This window comes from Xenopus tropicalis, chromosome 7 (genome assembly GCF_000004195.4).
Source record: "Xenopus tropicalis strain Nigerian chromosome 7, UCB_Xtro_10.0, whole genome shotgun sequence".
NCBI lineage: Eukaryota > Metazoa > Chordata > Amphibia > Anura > Pipidae > Xenopus > Xenopus tropicalis.
Genome location: NC_030683.2, coordinates 90,922,352 through 90,938,956, shown reverse-complemented (window position 1 = coordinate 90,938,956; position 16,605 = coordinate 90,922,352). Strand labels below are relative to the sequence as shown.

The 16,605-nt window shown below is 40.1% G+C and overlaps 1 long non-coding RNA gene across 1 annotated transcript; it reads right to left on the bottom strand.

Annotated features, from left to right (window-relative positions):
• Positions 1-1,440: 1,440 nt before the first annotated feature.
• On the bottom strand, positions 1,441-6,795 carry LOC105947889. Its single transcript, XR_001924866.2, has 2 exons — positions 6,753-6,795; positions 1,441-1,615 (listed from the first exon to the last, which is right to left on the bottom strand). It is a non-coding gene; the product is annotated as an uncharacterized LOC105947889 (long non-coding RNA).
• Positions 6,796-16,605: the final 9,810 nt, after the last annotated feature.

Below are 16,605 nucleotides of genomic sequence, written 5' to 3'. Positions count from 1 at the left end.
TCTACTGTACTGACACTTTCTCAAGAATTCTAGGAAGGAGAACAATAGCATTCTTTGTCCCATTTGCCTTAATTTACAATATGAGTTAATATATTAAGTACTTTGTTCCCTTACTACATTGCTAACTTTAAGACAGGTTAGTATCATTTTTTAGTGTTGTTACTGTGATTTGAGGGTCAAAAAGTGAATTAATCATATGATAGTGGGAAAAGATGAGACTTTATTTAAAGGGAAAAGATAATGGTTGGTCATCATAGTTTTATTTAATGGAAAATGTACCCTTTTCTTGACATGAGCCCATTATGTTGGGTGTATGTAGAAAAGGAGCACGAAACTTCCAAAAATAAACAATTTGAAAGGAAACCATGATGCTCAGATAAACTATTTCCTAACATATCTTAGGTTCATTCACAGTTTAATGTAACCCCTCCTCACCACGTCCCAGAATCCATCACTTCACAATGGAACAAGGAGTCCCTCTGTTTTCCATAGTGGGTGATGCACTGCACTAAGTGACACAGAAGAACTCTGGAGCTACTGCCACCTCGAGTTTTTTTTTATGCTTTTTAGAACTTTACAGTTTAACAGTAACTTTTAGTGATGAGTAAATACACCTTTTAATTTACTATGGGTGAAATTATTCACCAGGCATGGATTTGTGGCAAATTTTTCGCCACTGGCGGATTGGTTCGCGAACTGGGCGTCAAAATTCGCTGCGTAAAATTTGCTGTTTTGCGAATGTTTTCAAAGATCTGCAAAATTTTCGGTGAAGTGAAACGGGACAGATTTGATCATCACTATCCATTACTAATTAGGTTCAATGCATATCTTTAAGATTTTACTGATTTTTATAGCCTAAAAATGTAGACCCACTTCTTGTAAGATTTTGTGGCATAGTGAGGAGAGACTTCAACTACACTGTATAATAATGGGAAACCATATAGTAAACCTGGAAAGTGGAGGTCCATTGGGGTTATGCTACCATAAAATTAAACAAAAATACACATTAAAATTGAATACTGCAGTGACCTTAAAAGCAATGTATTTAAATGGCAAACATGAACCCCAATATATCATATGTTCCTTATTTTGAATACCAATCCTATGCTACATAATTCATAGAGAAGTGATTCTTAAAAGTCCAGAAATCAGCAAAGAATAGTGACCAAATATTATAAGGAGGAGCGCCAGGTGAGATTCCTACCTTACATATATCTTAATAAACCAATAAAACTCTAAGAAAACACAATATATTTTTTAATAAAGATGCATTTCTGAATCAAATAACTTGTGCCCAGCCTGCAGAGAGAATAAGATCAAATAAAGCCTGTGTGACATTTTCATTCCAGCTCACTGCTGAGCCTACGTGGCATTTAAACTCCATAGACAGCTGGCACTGCCTGTGCCCAAGCATACCAACCCCAAGAAAAAAGAACTGACTAAAGTTTAAGAATTTCTTTATTTGAAGATGTACAATCCCAGTATTCTTCTTCCAGGCTTCTCACAGCAGTCTTGATGGTAGCACCAAACTGGCCAATAACAAAGTACAAACAACCTGGGACATAGTTGCTTTAAATGTGATGCACTGGAAACTTTGCAATTGTATTTTTCTCTGCTGAGAAAGAGAGAGGATGTCAGTTTCTTTTCTAGAGAAGAAAAAAAAATGACTCATAACAATTAACTTGTTAATCGTTCTAAAATTCTGCACAAAAGATTAAACATATTTGATAACTTTGCTAAAAATAAAGCATTGAAGTAGAAATTAGGCGTATTTTAATATGCAAAAAAAGAATTGATTCCTGCGAAGCTAAATAGATAACTTGTCAACCAAACATGAAGGTATGAAATGTATGATTCTGCCACCTGTTAAATGGAAGAAATTCTTGCAGGCTGACAGTCTATCATTGATCTTTCGCTTGTGTAGGAAGCAAAACCTTTTCTAATCAGAGAAAGATTGAAAACAATTCTTCGTTCTTCCCAATTACTTAATAGTTCCCCCTGTAATCTAAGCTAAAATTTTATATTTACCGTATATAAATATTCTATATTTATATTATATATAAATATATAATATATTTCTTAAAATGGGAACTCCACCAAAATTGTTGTAACTGCAAATGGTCAGTTCACACACAAATATTCTGTCATGGTGAGCGATTAACGTTTACTTAAAAATTAACATTTTTGTATGTGAAGTGTTTTAAGTAATTTCCCCACAGATAATTGATTAGACCCCAGAGAACATGAAGTTCAGCTTTAATGCAAACAAAAGAGAAGAGTAGTTGTACTGTTTAAGTGCATGTGGTTTTGTATAAATGGCATATTGTGATGGGCGCAACTTTTCGCTAGACATGGATTCACTGCGAATTTCCGCATTTCACCATTGCCGGATTTTTTAGCGAAATGGGTGAAATGGGGGACAAAAAAATTGCTGTGCAACCAAAAATTGTCGCCTGCATAAAAAAAGAATTGTCGGTCACGTCAAAAAAATAGCAAGTTAAAAAAATTCCGCTGTTTCGCAAATTTTTCGGTGTTTCACAAATTCTTCACCATTTCACAGATCTTTGTGAAGGTTTACACATTTTTCAGTAAAACGGGACAGATTCACTCATCCCTAATGGCACATAAACATCCAAGCCCGGCTGGGGAGGATCCTCTGCCAACAAGAAGAAAATGGTCACAATCATAACTCTGACACTGGGCAGTTCACTGGTGTTACCAGCCCCGCAGCAACCGACCAGTTAACCACAACTCTGAAGCATTATCCACTAGAGCTGCCTCTATGCCCCCGATCCTTAGCACTAACCTGGGGCCCTAGAAAAATAATTGAGACACACAAGCATCTAGCTCCAAAGCACACCGGTATCAGCTTAAATTGGTGTTGACAGCCGTCAAACTCAACAACCCCCAGAGATCAGCAAAAGATAATCCAAGCACAGATCTGAAGCAACGAACAGTGAAAGGGCACACTAGCCATCAAGCCCCCCTATGGCACAAACAAGCTAGGGACTCCAGCCTGTAACAGAGCATGACAGGCTGAAACCCAAATTCCTACCACTCACTGTAGCTACCAACCTTGAGAGGCTACCTAACAAGCAATGTTAGGGCCAGGTTTAGGAACTGTACACAACCTGCAGATGGAAGATCAGCTAACCAGTAAAACCTGACTGGAATCAACTGGAAATCATGCATGGAACGACTGGTGCACAGCCAGCCCATACTCAATGTACCATCTAGCCACCCTGCATGAAAGTCAGAAGCGCCATATACTATGCATGTTAAACAACCAGCGGACAAACCAACACCCTGCCAGAAAAGCAGCAGTGGACATGTCAAGCAAAGCACTGGGGAACATGCCAGCCCGCCATCCCTGCATGCAAGAGCCCAGAGTGAAAGACAGCTAACACACAAGCAATAGCAATAAGCTAGCGCTGTGCTTGCAATACATGACTCTGCAACCACTGATGGACTGTTCAGATACTGTAACTGCAAAGAAACTGCTCCCCAACCTATCCACTGCTAGTAAGGAGTGGAATACAAGGTGAAAAACAAGCACCCACACCTGCCAAGAAAGCAGCTATGGTAGACAGCCACAAGCGCCAAGGCCCACCATTACATGAACCAAAGACCATATCAAAGGCAGCCAACCACATGCCTGCACCAAGGACCACAGCATGACTGGCAACCATATACGCCAAGGACTAAGCAAAGGCCAGCAGCCACCTGCGCCAAGGAGCACAACAAAACTGGCAGCCTCAAAAACAATTGCCAGCATCCTATGAGCCTAAGCTCCTAACCAGGGCCAGTCTCCCTGAGAGCCAAAGGACAGAAAACAGGGCAAGTTGGCAAGCAAACCAAGGCTAAAACCGGGGTCAAATGAGCCACAAACCCGGACCAGAGGCCAAAACTGGAGTCAATCGCTAAGCAAGCCAAAGGCCAGAACTAGAGCCAACGGCCAAGCAAGCCAAAGGCCAGAACTAGAGCCAACGGCCAAGCAAGCCAAAGGCCAGAACTAGAGCCAACGGCCAAGCAAGCCAAAGGCCAGAAACAGAGCCAACAGCCAAGCAAGCCAAAGGCCAAAACCAATGGGCAAGCAAGCCAAAAAGTCAAAACCTGAGCCAATGGCCAAGCAAGCCAAAGGCCAAAACCTGAGCCAAAAGGCTAAGCAAGCCAAAGGCCAGAGCCAAGCAAGCCAAAGGCCAGAGCCAAGCAAGCCAAAGGCCAGAGCCAAGCAAGCCAAAGGCCAGAGCCAAGCAAGCCAAAGGCCAGAGCCAAGCAAGCCAAAGGCCAGAGCCAAGCGGCCAATCAAACCAAAGGCCAAAACCAAGCGGCCAATCAAACCAAAGGCCAAAACCAAGCGGCCAAGCAAGCCAAAGGCCAGAACCAGAGCCAAGCAAGCCAAAGGCCAGAATCAGAGCCAATGGCCAAGCAAGCCAAAGACTAGAACCAGGCCAACGGTCACACCAACCAAAGGCCAAAACCAATGGGTAAGTGAGCCAAAAGGTCAAAACTGGAGCCAATGGCCAAAACCAGAGTCAATGGCCAAGCAAACTAAGGCCCAAAACAGAGCCAAAAGGCTGAACCAGAGCCAAAGGTCTGAACCAATGGACAAGCAAGTCAAAGACTAAACTAATGTCCAAGCGAGCCAAAGGTCAAAACTGGAACCAATGGGCAAGCAAGCCAAAGGCCAAAATCAGATCCCACTGCCGAGCAAGCCAAAGGACAGAACTGGGAAAAATGGCCAAGCAAACCAGAAGACAGAACCAGTGGCCAAGTGAGCTAAAAGCCAGAAAGGAAGAAGCAGCCAAGTGAGTCAAGGCCAGAACTAGGGCCAGCGACCAAGCAAAGAAAACGGCCAAACCAAGGACCAGTGGCCACTCAAGCCAACAAGGACCAGCAGACAAGCAAGCCAGAGTCCAAAACAAGGACCAGCAGGCAAGTCTATAGCAAAAATTCTGCTGCCAGGGGTGAGAGGCAGTAGCAAAGCAAGCCAAAGGCCATAACCCGGAACCACAGCCAAGGGCAACAAAAGCCATAAACAGACCCAACAGCCAAGCAAGCCAAAGACCATAATCTGGGCCAACAGGCACACAAGGCAAAGTCCATGACAAGGACTGGCAGCCAAGCAAGCCAAGGCTATAGCAGAAAGTCTGATGCCAGGGGTCAGAGGCAGTAGACAGATGAGCTCGAGGCCATAAGCAGAAACTGCAGCCAAGTTAGGCAAAGGCCATAGACAGAACCAACGGCCAAGCAAACCAAAAACCATAATCACGGCCAGGGTCAACAGGCACACAAGGCAAAGCCCAAAACAAGGAACATCAGCCATGCAAGCCAGAGACATAGCAAAAAACTGGCTAACAGGGACCAAGAACAGCGGTCACGCTGACCAAAGGCCATAACCAGGACAACGACCAACAGGCACGTAAGCAAAGGTCATAGCACAAGCCGGCAGTCATGCAAAATGACAGTCACATAGCAATCAAACATTTACTAATGTTGGCTCCTTTCATGCTAGCAGACAGAAATATACCAGTAAACACACCAGAAAGAAAAAGGAGTTGTTGAACTACAACTCTGTTCATACCGGGTAGGAAAAAACTGCCTTTTAAGCCAAAGACCCAACCAGGGCCTGCAGAAATAAAATAAGCAGGAAAAGGTACAACACTGCCACAACAGAAACCCCAGTTAAACCAGGAAGCCCCTGATGAAATAAGAGCTGCTATACCTGCTGTGTCTGCACAGTAGATTTTACTCACAAGGAATTCTACATATATGAACTAGCAATAGCAAGGAGCCCAAGAAGCATACAAGCACCTAATAAGATAAACACTGGCTTGTAGGTAAAAGGCAAACTCCAGTCAGAACCCTGGAGAAAGACTGGTTAAAAGGTGCAGACTCCCTGCGAGAAAAGGAGACACCATACTGCTACAGCAGTGCAACTCCCAGCCAGTCTGGGCACACCTGGTGTAATAATGAGCTCCCATAGCTGCAGAGTCCGCATGGTAGACTCACAAAGAAAGGCTAACAATATGAGACAGCAGTAGCAAGGAGGCCTAGAAGCATACAAACACCTTACAGGATAAAATTGGCTTGTAGGCAAAATGCAAACTCCAGTCAAAACCGTGGAGAAAGGTTGGTTATAAGATGCAGACTCCCTGCGAGAAAAGGAGATACCATACTGCTACAGTGCAACTCCCAGCCAGTCTGGATGTACCCAGTGTAATAATGAGCCCCAATACCTGCAGAGTTTTCATGGCAGACTCGACTCACCAGGAAAGGCTAACAATATGAAACAGCAATAGCAAGGAGGCCTAGAAGCACACAAACACCTTACAGGATAAAATTGGCTTGTAGGCAAAATGCAAACTCCAGTCAGAACCCTGGAGAAAGGCTGGTTATAAGGTGCAGACTCCCCGTAAGAAAAGGAGATACCATACTGCTACAGCAGTGAAACTCCTAGAATAGTCTTGGAAGCACCTGGTGTAACTGAGCACACATACCTGCACCCATACCTGCTGTGTCTGCACAGAGGACTCAGGCTTACAGTAAAAACACTAAAGATATCAATAGCAAAGTGCCCTAAAGAAGCACTTACACCTTACCAGATAGCAGTGAGTAGTCAGCAGCATGGAAACTCCCACAAGAACCCAGACAGCCTTCAGCTGAGGGACATAATTAGCTCATTAGTATGCAGGCCTCTCAGTGCCCTGAGCATTTCATACACACAGTGGAGACTGAAGATTCATACTCACCAGATTCAGGCTTAGTTATCACTAGCCCATATCCATACCCATGGCCCTTTAGTCCGATATCAGTCTTCAAAGGCTCAAAACACCATAGGAAAAAGGAGACTCAATTGATCACAGGCAGGAATGTGGAAATACCCACGCCTGTATACTTTCCCACTAAGCAGCTGTTTGCATACTGTGCATACATGGGAATAGAGCAGGGGGGCTATTTTAGCACAAGGCTAGGACCATGGGTATGCCCACACCTGCATTTCTTCCCAATAGGTGAAAGTTTGATTACCTTACTTATTGGGGCATCAGGTAAAATCTTCTCCATTACCTGGGAATCATCCCTCTATGTATACACAGAGGTAAAAAATAAAATAAATAAATAAAATGACAAAAACAAAAGAAAAATCAAACTGTGAAATCACAAAATGGTGAGGAGGGAGATCCTACCTCCTGTTCAGTAGGACAAAAAATAACAGTGGTGAGGAGGAAGTCACATGGTCTTATAGGTAAGGGCTAATTTTGATTGGCTTTGGTATATAGGTCCTACCTCCTAGCTGTGGGGGCAATACTGCCCATGCGTACTGACATGGAAGGGACGAAGAAGAAATAGGGATTCCAAGCAAGCGCTTAAGAAATTTAATAAGCTTTGCCTTTAAAAAAGATAGGGATACATTAATGGTAGTAGTGATAAAAAAAAACGTGCATACAGAACGTCAATTTCCTAGTTGCCTGATTCGTGGAAAGATATGCGGTTCAGCATTCCTGTGATTCCACCATATAAAATAAACATGTATATCTTAAAATCTTTTATCTGATAAAAAGAGCAGGGCTTCATTATATGAGAAAAGCAAACTGAAAAATAAGCATATGTGAATTGTATCCTATGGATAGTAACTAGAGTCTACCAAACTAAATGTCAGCAGAGTAACCATGGAAATAATGTCAGTGACATCAGGACATTCACACATTTTGAACAGGTGGAATGCCACATAATTCCATTTGTTGCAATTAACCATTCTAATGTTCCAAGACCCCACCTTCCCATCTCTGTGAAAAGTACTATAAAGAAGTTTCATTCAAACGCAACATACAGATAATTTATATAAATGAGCAAACATCAAAATTTAATTTTCCAGTGGAAGGTTCCAAGAGCCTTCAATAGAATAAATGTACATTCCAAAATCATTTGAAAATGAAGATGAAGTTGTATGTAATACAAGACTTGCAGTTAATAAACATTTTAAATAGCCAAAGCAGTTTCCTATAGACCAGGTCTGAGCAACCCAGCTGTAGGCCCTAAATACATAGTAACAAAGTAGATGACCTTGAAAACATAGTTACATATCCATCAATTTAATTCTTGTTGCCTACGCGAAATGTGCCAGTTGACTAAACTGTAATCCCCAATACCACAGATATTTACCGACTGTGACAGTATCTCCCTTATTATGAATTATTCTCTCCATGCGGAAATCCATGTAGGGTGAAATGGGGAAAAATTTCCTGTGGCCCCAGAATTCAAGTTGGAAACAGCTAATTGTACAAAATTTTTAAAAATGCTGGAACTGCAAATATCTAATATTGATAACATTGTATGTTATTAAAAATAGGCATTTTTCTTTTCATAGTGGTGCAGAGGTGCCAACAAAATTGCACTTACATATCAATATTGTCACACAATATATCAGATTTTAATAGCCAGAATTATTGATGAGCGAATCCGTCTTGTTTCGCTTCGAGAAACTACGGAAAAATTTGAGAAGCAGTGAAAAATTCATGAAATGTGGGCAGTGCACAACTTTTTTGACATGCACAACTTTTTTCATGCAACAGCGCCTATTTTTACGCGACAATTTGCCAATAGCGAAATTTGGAATTTCACTGTGGATCCATGCCTGGCGAAAAAATTCGCTCATCACTACTCAGAATCTCTACAGACACCATTGCCTTGCCCAATTGTAGGCCCTGGGCATGCTTTCATTATCTACTGATTATTACTATTGATATTCTGATTTACTACCTCCTGACATTTTTAACTGTTGCCTTCCCTGGCCTTGGACTTTTCATATGGAGCATTTCATTTTTAAAATGGTGTAACAAGCAATATACAGTCTCCTAGAAGTTGTTACACTACAGCACCCGCTGACAGCCTGAGTCTGGGAACTGTAGCCCAGTAGTATGGGTAACAGCACTTGTCAGGGGCTGATTTATTGCTAGATACTATTTTACAAATAAGAGCTTTATAAATAATGAGAGCCAGGTAGCTGATAGTGGGGGGGCTATCAACAAGGTGTCAATTCCATTGAAATAACAAATTTTTTTTGCCCTAGTGATACATCCATGGTGTCAGTAGATTTGGGTACCAGCAGACCAATTATCACTGTTGGAAAGTGTCAGGTGAATTTCCGCAATGAATTCCATGGCAATATCACTTGTGATTTCTGACTTTTAATTCCACCACCCCCCTATGTCTTGCTTGTTCTCTGGCAATGCCGGCTGTACACTAGCTGGGAATATATCTGCTCTGCAGTTTAGAAATCTCTGTTGTTTACTGTGCTCAGACCCAGTCACAACTAATGATAGCTGTGAAATTCCCCGCTAACAAGATGCTCGGAAACAACTTCCCTGTTTTAGATATCAGTGTTCCTGGATGAAATAAGAGGACAGATTTTCCTCTATGTGTTCCTTTCATATTTTGTTCTGAATGCTGGTTGACAATGTTGGGAACAATGTGGCAGGTGGGCGTGGAGGAGGAAGAGCAAACAGTTTGGAAGGGGGTGTAAAGTATGGAGAATTCACATGCAAATAACTACAGAAGGGGGAACTGGGTAAAAGCTAACCTTCTCTGAATCCACAATAAAAATGGCATATTACATTTATATCAATATACAGTCAGTGAGTCTTCCTTGCTGAGATTCAGCTATGCAGAAAAACAAATGGATGGCTCAATCACAAATAATCCATTACAGGGTAGGAATAGGAAAACATGCATGCACATTTACATTTTTATATGCTTTTAAATCTGCAATAAACATTTAACTATACATTTTTGTAGCTTGGCTTTTAGAATTCATTGCTATATACACATGGGTAAACAAACACTATCATCTCCCCTTGTGCAAATGCCTTCTTTTTTTTTTTTTTTTTAATAAATGTTTATATATAAAGATGCTCCCCTTTAGATCTGTGTGAGCAACTAAGCAAAAGTACAACTAGTACTAGAAACCCAGAGTAACCAAGTAACCAAGCAAAATATATCACATTCTGTTGCTGTTTGCTAGAAAATGTATGCTTGAATACTATGGGTTAATAGACCCGGTGAAAAAATTGAACCATTTAATATATTACTCCTGTTGTTTAGGACCTGGCTAAAACACTCTTTACCCATCTAAAATGTATAATGAAACATTGCTTGTAGGCAAAGTATTATAAACAAAGACGCAAAAAAAGGTCATCATGGTTAGGTTAGCCTTATTCATATAAACAGAGGGCCAGTTTAGATTGCTTGGTTCATTTTCAATGAGTTACAAATACAGAGGTGGCAAAATGTTTAAAATTGCTCTATGTGCCATTGCCCTTATACAAATCACAGAATAGACAGCAGAAGAAAATCTGGGAAGGAAACCTTGTATCGATCCTAAAATTTCCATTTACATGGAGTTCTCCTTAGGCCAAATCTCACCCACTGGGTTCAATAGCTTAGCCAGGGCAGTATGATATACACACAGTGATATGGGAATACAAAAATATATACACCACCAGAGGATATAAATATTTAATATAAATTCAAAACTAGAATTATAAGTAAAGCCGGTTGTATTAAAGATAACTACAAAGAACATCGTCTTAGCAATAGCTAGAGCTAGTCTACAGGCTTTACAGTGTTTCTTTATGGAAGGTGATCGTGTTTTTCCAGAATGCTTAGGTAACTCTGCTAGGTAACTCTGGAGTAGAATACATTAATACAAACAGGGGGTATTAAGATAATAATAGATAAATACAAAGTATAACAATAAATACAAATAAATTCAAGATACAATTGCAATAAGTTAAGAGTCAAAGTATGGAGGTCCCTGCCCCATAGAGCTTACAATATATATATATATATATATTGTAAAAAAAGACCAGCAACAACGGATCTATTGCAAACAATTGATTGTGTATTAAAAAAATGCATGAACAGCCAACGTTACGTTTCGGTCCCCGTCGGGACCTTTCTCAAGGCATATATATGTAGTTGTTGGGCTAGTTGCATGGTTTATGGTTACAATAAATAGGAAGAGCCACAGAGGCTCTGAGGAAAGCCAAATTTCCAGGGTTTGGTAGAATACACAGAAACAAAGATTGTTGATGTTTAAGACAAGCTGAAGTTGGTATTGAAAAGTGTGTGAAATGCAGTTTTAACAGGGGGGAATGGTTGCTGTTATTCATGACCTTTCAGTTGATATGGGAAGCAATAAGGCAATAAAATATAAATCTACAATCATTATTACCCTAGGCATGGTGTGTGAGTAGGCAGTAGCATCAAAGAAAATGCATTGATATTGTAGGGTTGTAGTACAGTGTAGAGAATGCTCATTAATGTTGCAACAAAAATTGGAGGGTTAATCTGAGCAGTTATGTGATGAGTCTCTTGCACCTGAGTGATAATGAGTAATTCAGCCTGTGTTTTTTCCCTGCATTGTAAGCCCTGTTATGCTGAGGGAGACATCATTTCTATGATCTACTTTTTAGGTATGCTATTACTTATTAAGGGGAATTCCAATCAATATAAAGCCATACAACTGAAACACTTTCTTAACAAAGGATTTTTCAGAAGGCCAATCAATTATTATGAGACATTTTGCTGCCCTATTCACTAATTCTCATTTTTATTTCAGATTCTTAAGTAGTGCTTGTGATATTCATTTTAATTTTATTTTTCTATATCATCAGAAACTATGTGCTGATGTAATTGTTAAACAGTTGGGCTGTGTCCCTCCAGTGGCATTTCAGCCTATAATAAAATGTATCCCAAGGTAAAGAAAAGCTTCTTTAATAAATAAAGTTTCCATTTGTAGGTAGTGTCAGCTTATTAATTAAAGGGGAACTTCACCCAAACACAACTTAAGCATTTTGAAAGTAAAAATAATTTGAAGCAACTTTGCAATATACATCAATTAAAAAAAAATATGCAGCATTTTCATTATTTTTAATGTAATAATATGGTTTGGAACAGTTACCTAAGCCTGGCCCCCATTCTCTTGCTTATCTGGCTGACTACAGTAGTCGACTGCCTTCAGCCTCCATCCTCCAAATGCTACAATCCGAAAGGAACATCACAGGGCATTGTGTAGTGCCTGCATGCAAGTTGTTACAATCTGTAACATCAATGTTTTAGTCACTCCCCCCTGCCAGGATTTCAAATAATGCAGAAAGAGAAGAACTGTTTTGCAGCTGGGTTTTAGCATATAAAAATGGTAATTATTCATACTTTTTGAAGAAACAGATTAGGTATTTTAGAGGTTTCTGTATTGTGTGGGGCTCTTTAAAGGAGAAGGAAAGGCAAAGTCACTTGGGGGTGCCAAAATGTTAGGCACCCCTAAGTGACTTTAATCGCTTACCTTGTACCCCGGGCTGGTGCCTCTGTTAGGAGAAAACCGCACCAGCCTGGGGTACCTGTCGAGAGCGCTTCCTCCTTCCTACTCGCGCTGCTGCTGTTTGTCCGGGACAGGAGCATGCGCAGTAGAGTGAAAAGCTGACTTCTCTGTTAAAGTTCGGCTTTTCACTCTACTGCGCACGCGCTCGCAGCGATACAGGAAGGAGGAAGCTCTGCAGCTACCTAGGGCTGGTGCTGTTCTCTCTGAACAGGGGCACCAGCCCGGGGTAAAAGGTAGGCTATTGATGTCACTTGGGGGTGCCTAACATTTTGGACTTTCCTTCTCCTTTAACAAATTTTGGTTCGGAAGTTGGAGTTCCCTTTTGATAGATAACTGCTATGCTTGTTTGATTAACATGGAGAATGATAAACATCATCATAAAGCAGTGTTACAATTTATTTTTTTTCCAGTAATTTATATAGTGCTGACACAATTCCACAGTACATTACAGAGATTATTTAGCATTCACATCTGTCCCAGAGGAATTTAAAATCTAAGGTCCCTATCACATATTATAGTCAATTTAGTCAGAACCCAATTAACCTGCCTGTGTGTTTCTGGAGTGTGGGAGGAAACCAATGCAGAAGAAGGGAGAACATGCAGGTAGCACCCAGGCTGGGATTGAACTCAGGACCCCAGTGCTATAAGGCAGAAGTGCTACTCACTCAGCCAATGTAATAATCTCCTTCCAGGCATTGCTTCAGGGTTGGATGGATACATTTCTGCCAAAAATTTTCAAAACATGTGTATATTTCCCAGTATATATATTTCATCTTCTGCTGTTACCAGTTCCTAATTCTTAGATTAAATCAAAATAAAGAAAGCTGTATAATGCTGTGAAATAATTCTCCAGACTCTTTCTCTTATGTTTCCACATTTACAGTGCTTTATACTTTGACCTAGGCAGCTCATCCCCGTTTACTAGCACATTATGGTAAATTATGTAGAGTTCAAAGAAGATCCAATAAATTTTGAAACACTCTGTCTGGGTTGCATCTGGAAAGCAATAGGAAAGTGTATAAATAAAAAAAACTGATATATAATATTTAAGACCAACATACTAAAAGTTATATAGAGGAGACTCAATTCTGTCTTTGAAAAGTTGGCCACAACTTGCAGTTGTATCCATTGTGACACATCAGGCACATCTGCAGAATGCTCAACTTTTGCACAGCCACATATACTTATTGGTTAAAAAAACATGGCAATCTGCTTTTAAAATTGCACTCTGTACAATGCACTTGTGGTCATAAATAACCCAAGTATATTACTCAAATGGAGCTACTGTCACCTTCTGGAGGTGGTGATAGCTTCCGGGTTACCCTGCATCAACAGAAGCACTTACGCAAACAGAAGGAAAGGCTAAGGCAGCAGCACTAAGCAAAATAAGTGCAAAAAGTTGTTTTGTATTTATGTATATCTTTATTTATAAAGCGCTACTTATGTACGCAGCGCTGTGGAGTAGAATACATTAATACAAACTGGGGTTATAAAGATAATAATAGATAAATACAGTATAAGTATAACAATAAATACAAATAAATACAAGATACAGTTGCAATAAGTTAAGAGCCAAAGATACAAGAGGATGGAGGTCCCTGCCCCGTAGAGCTTACAATCTATATACAAGTAACAAATGGCAAGAAACCACACAAAAGTGTACCAAAAGTTAAGCAACCACATCTGTGTTTTTCACCATATTTGACCTTTTAACATTTTCACAATGGACACAAAGAAAGTGTGGTATCCAGGTAATGTTAATGAGGAGGTTGTTACACATCTTTGCAGATTTAATATGTGGGGAGGAAATACAAAATAAACTCTTTGACAATGAGCATGTTAGGTTTGTTCATTTTTATCCTGTGGTATCTAGGATGATTGCAGATATACATATAGGCTAAGACCAGTGGTAGGCAAACCGCGGCTCGGGAGCCACAAGTGGTTCTTTATCCTCTTGAATTTGGCTCTTCCAGGTGCGGGCTCACACGTACAGTGTGATCACATTTTCATTGCCTGTAGCAAAAATCAGCAAGAGGGGGTGGTCTTTGGGCTACGGGAGATGCGGCGCAGGCGGGGGCAGGATACACAGTGCAAGGGGAGGCTCGCTCGTTTCATGCACGACTGAGCCAGTGACAGTCTGCAAAAAAATTGCCTCTCAAAAGAAATTTCAATCGCTGTTTTGTTGATATTTGGCTCAGTTGACTTATAAGTTTGCCCACCACTGGGCTAGACTGAAGATTCAAGATTTCATTTAGACAAAAATAATGAGATGAGTGTATTTAGTGGCCCTAATTCAGAATCTTTTAGTACACCAACTAAATCAACCAATAATGAATAGCATTCTGCAAGAGAATCAATACAATATTAGTTTACAATAAGGGGAGACTCCTGATGCTAGGAGTGATGCTAAGTGAATAATCCATAGCACTCATGGTCTATAATGTCTTCCAAGGAGTTGATATGAAAACAGATTAAGGCCTTTATCCTTACTTGTTTGCAGTTCATGGATCGCCTGTATAAGGGTCATCTCAGGTCGAGGGGCTAAATGAAAAAAAGGAGAGGACTAAGGTTACAGAAAATTAAAACAAGAAAAGAAGAAAATATCATAGACCCCCAAATCTTGGAGGTAGAAGGGAAAAGCAAGGAAGAAAGAAAGATCTCAAGTCGTTTTTCAAGAGTGAGTTTCACTTGTGCATGTCTGAATGTGGGGAGGGAAAGTGCCAGATGGATATAAAACAAACCATTTGGAATGTTTTGAAATTCTATCAACTGTCATCTCATGAATAAATGCATAATAAAAGTTTCACAAAACATTTAGAGATGTTGGCCCATCTCTAGATCCAGAAGATATACTTTATAAGCTATACTTCTCAGCAATACAAGGAATAGGCAATGATAAATTATAAGGTGATGATGTCTCATAAAAACACAGAAATGGTCACAATAACACTATTTTACAGTTTATTTTGTTCACATTATTCTGTGTAAATTGTGAATAAAGTCCACTCCACACTGGGCATTGTTTAGCACAGATCCATTGTTAAAAAGGAAGACACCGCACCTTACCTGTCACCCAATAATAATAATTCTACATTATTTTCTGTTGTGTTTGTCAAGCAAAATAAACTTCACTTGCACAATATAAATATTAAAAATCATGTTTCCTTCAGTCTTGGAATGACACAATCACAGCAAGCAGGCAGGCACCATTTTGTGGAAACTGTTATTTAGGCAAGTTTTGTTATCTTGTTTATGTGCCAGAATGGGGGACCTGATACACATCCCCATGCACTGACTACATTTTTAGATGGTGAGGAGCTGGGGCAGGAAATACTGTATATGTATGACAGCTGGAATTATTAAATGCCTTTATAATGGGTATGGTAGTGTTAATACAAAAAGGAATTTGGGGTTCATGTTTATATTTTGAAAAAGGACTTTTAGTATACAGCTTTTTATGTCTGGGTGGCAGGTCTCCTTTAATTAGGGGTTAAAGAAAGAAGCTTGATGGGAAATGATATGCTATAGGCAATACTAACCAGACTCTATAGCAGTGATCCCCAACCAATGGCTCAGGGGCAACATGGATGTTGCTCTCAGTGCCCCCAAACCAGGTAGTTATTTTTGAATTCCTGACTTGGGGGCAAGTTTAGTTTTAATAAAAACAAGCTTTACTACCAAATAAAGCCCCCTGTAAGCTGATAGTATGCATAGAGGCCCCTAATAGCCAATCTTAGCCCTTATTTGGCACCTCCATGAACTTTTATGATGTTTGTGTTGCTCCCCAAGTCTTTTTACATCTGACTGTGGCTCATGAGTAAGAAAGGTTGGGGACCCCTGCTCTAAAGCATAATGACTGTATTACACATATTTTACTATATATTTCTCAGAGAACATTCATTCATTCAGTCTTTGATCTTACATTTGTATCCCTTTTTCACAAGGACACAACTTTACAATAGGATCCATCAAAATTATGTTTCTCGTGGACCAAACCCATGAAGACTCCATTTGAATGATGTCTGGCATCATCTCTAATTGCAAATCAAGATCCTGTTGATGTTAGACAGCAATTCTCACTACTGTTCCAATGTTAGTAGTTACTGGATACCAAATTAATGAACATAATATTTTCTTATATTTCAGAAATGAGAAACTCAAAAATGGAAAGCAAGAGAAGCATGAGAAATAGCTGTTCTTAAAGCCCTTTGGACTAACTCTGAGTC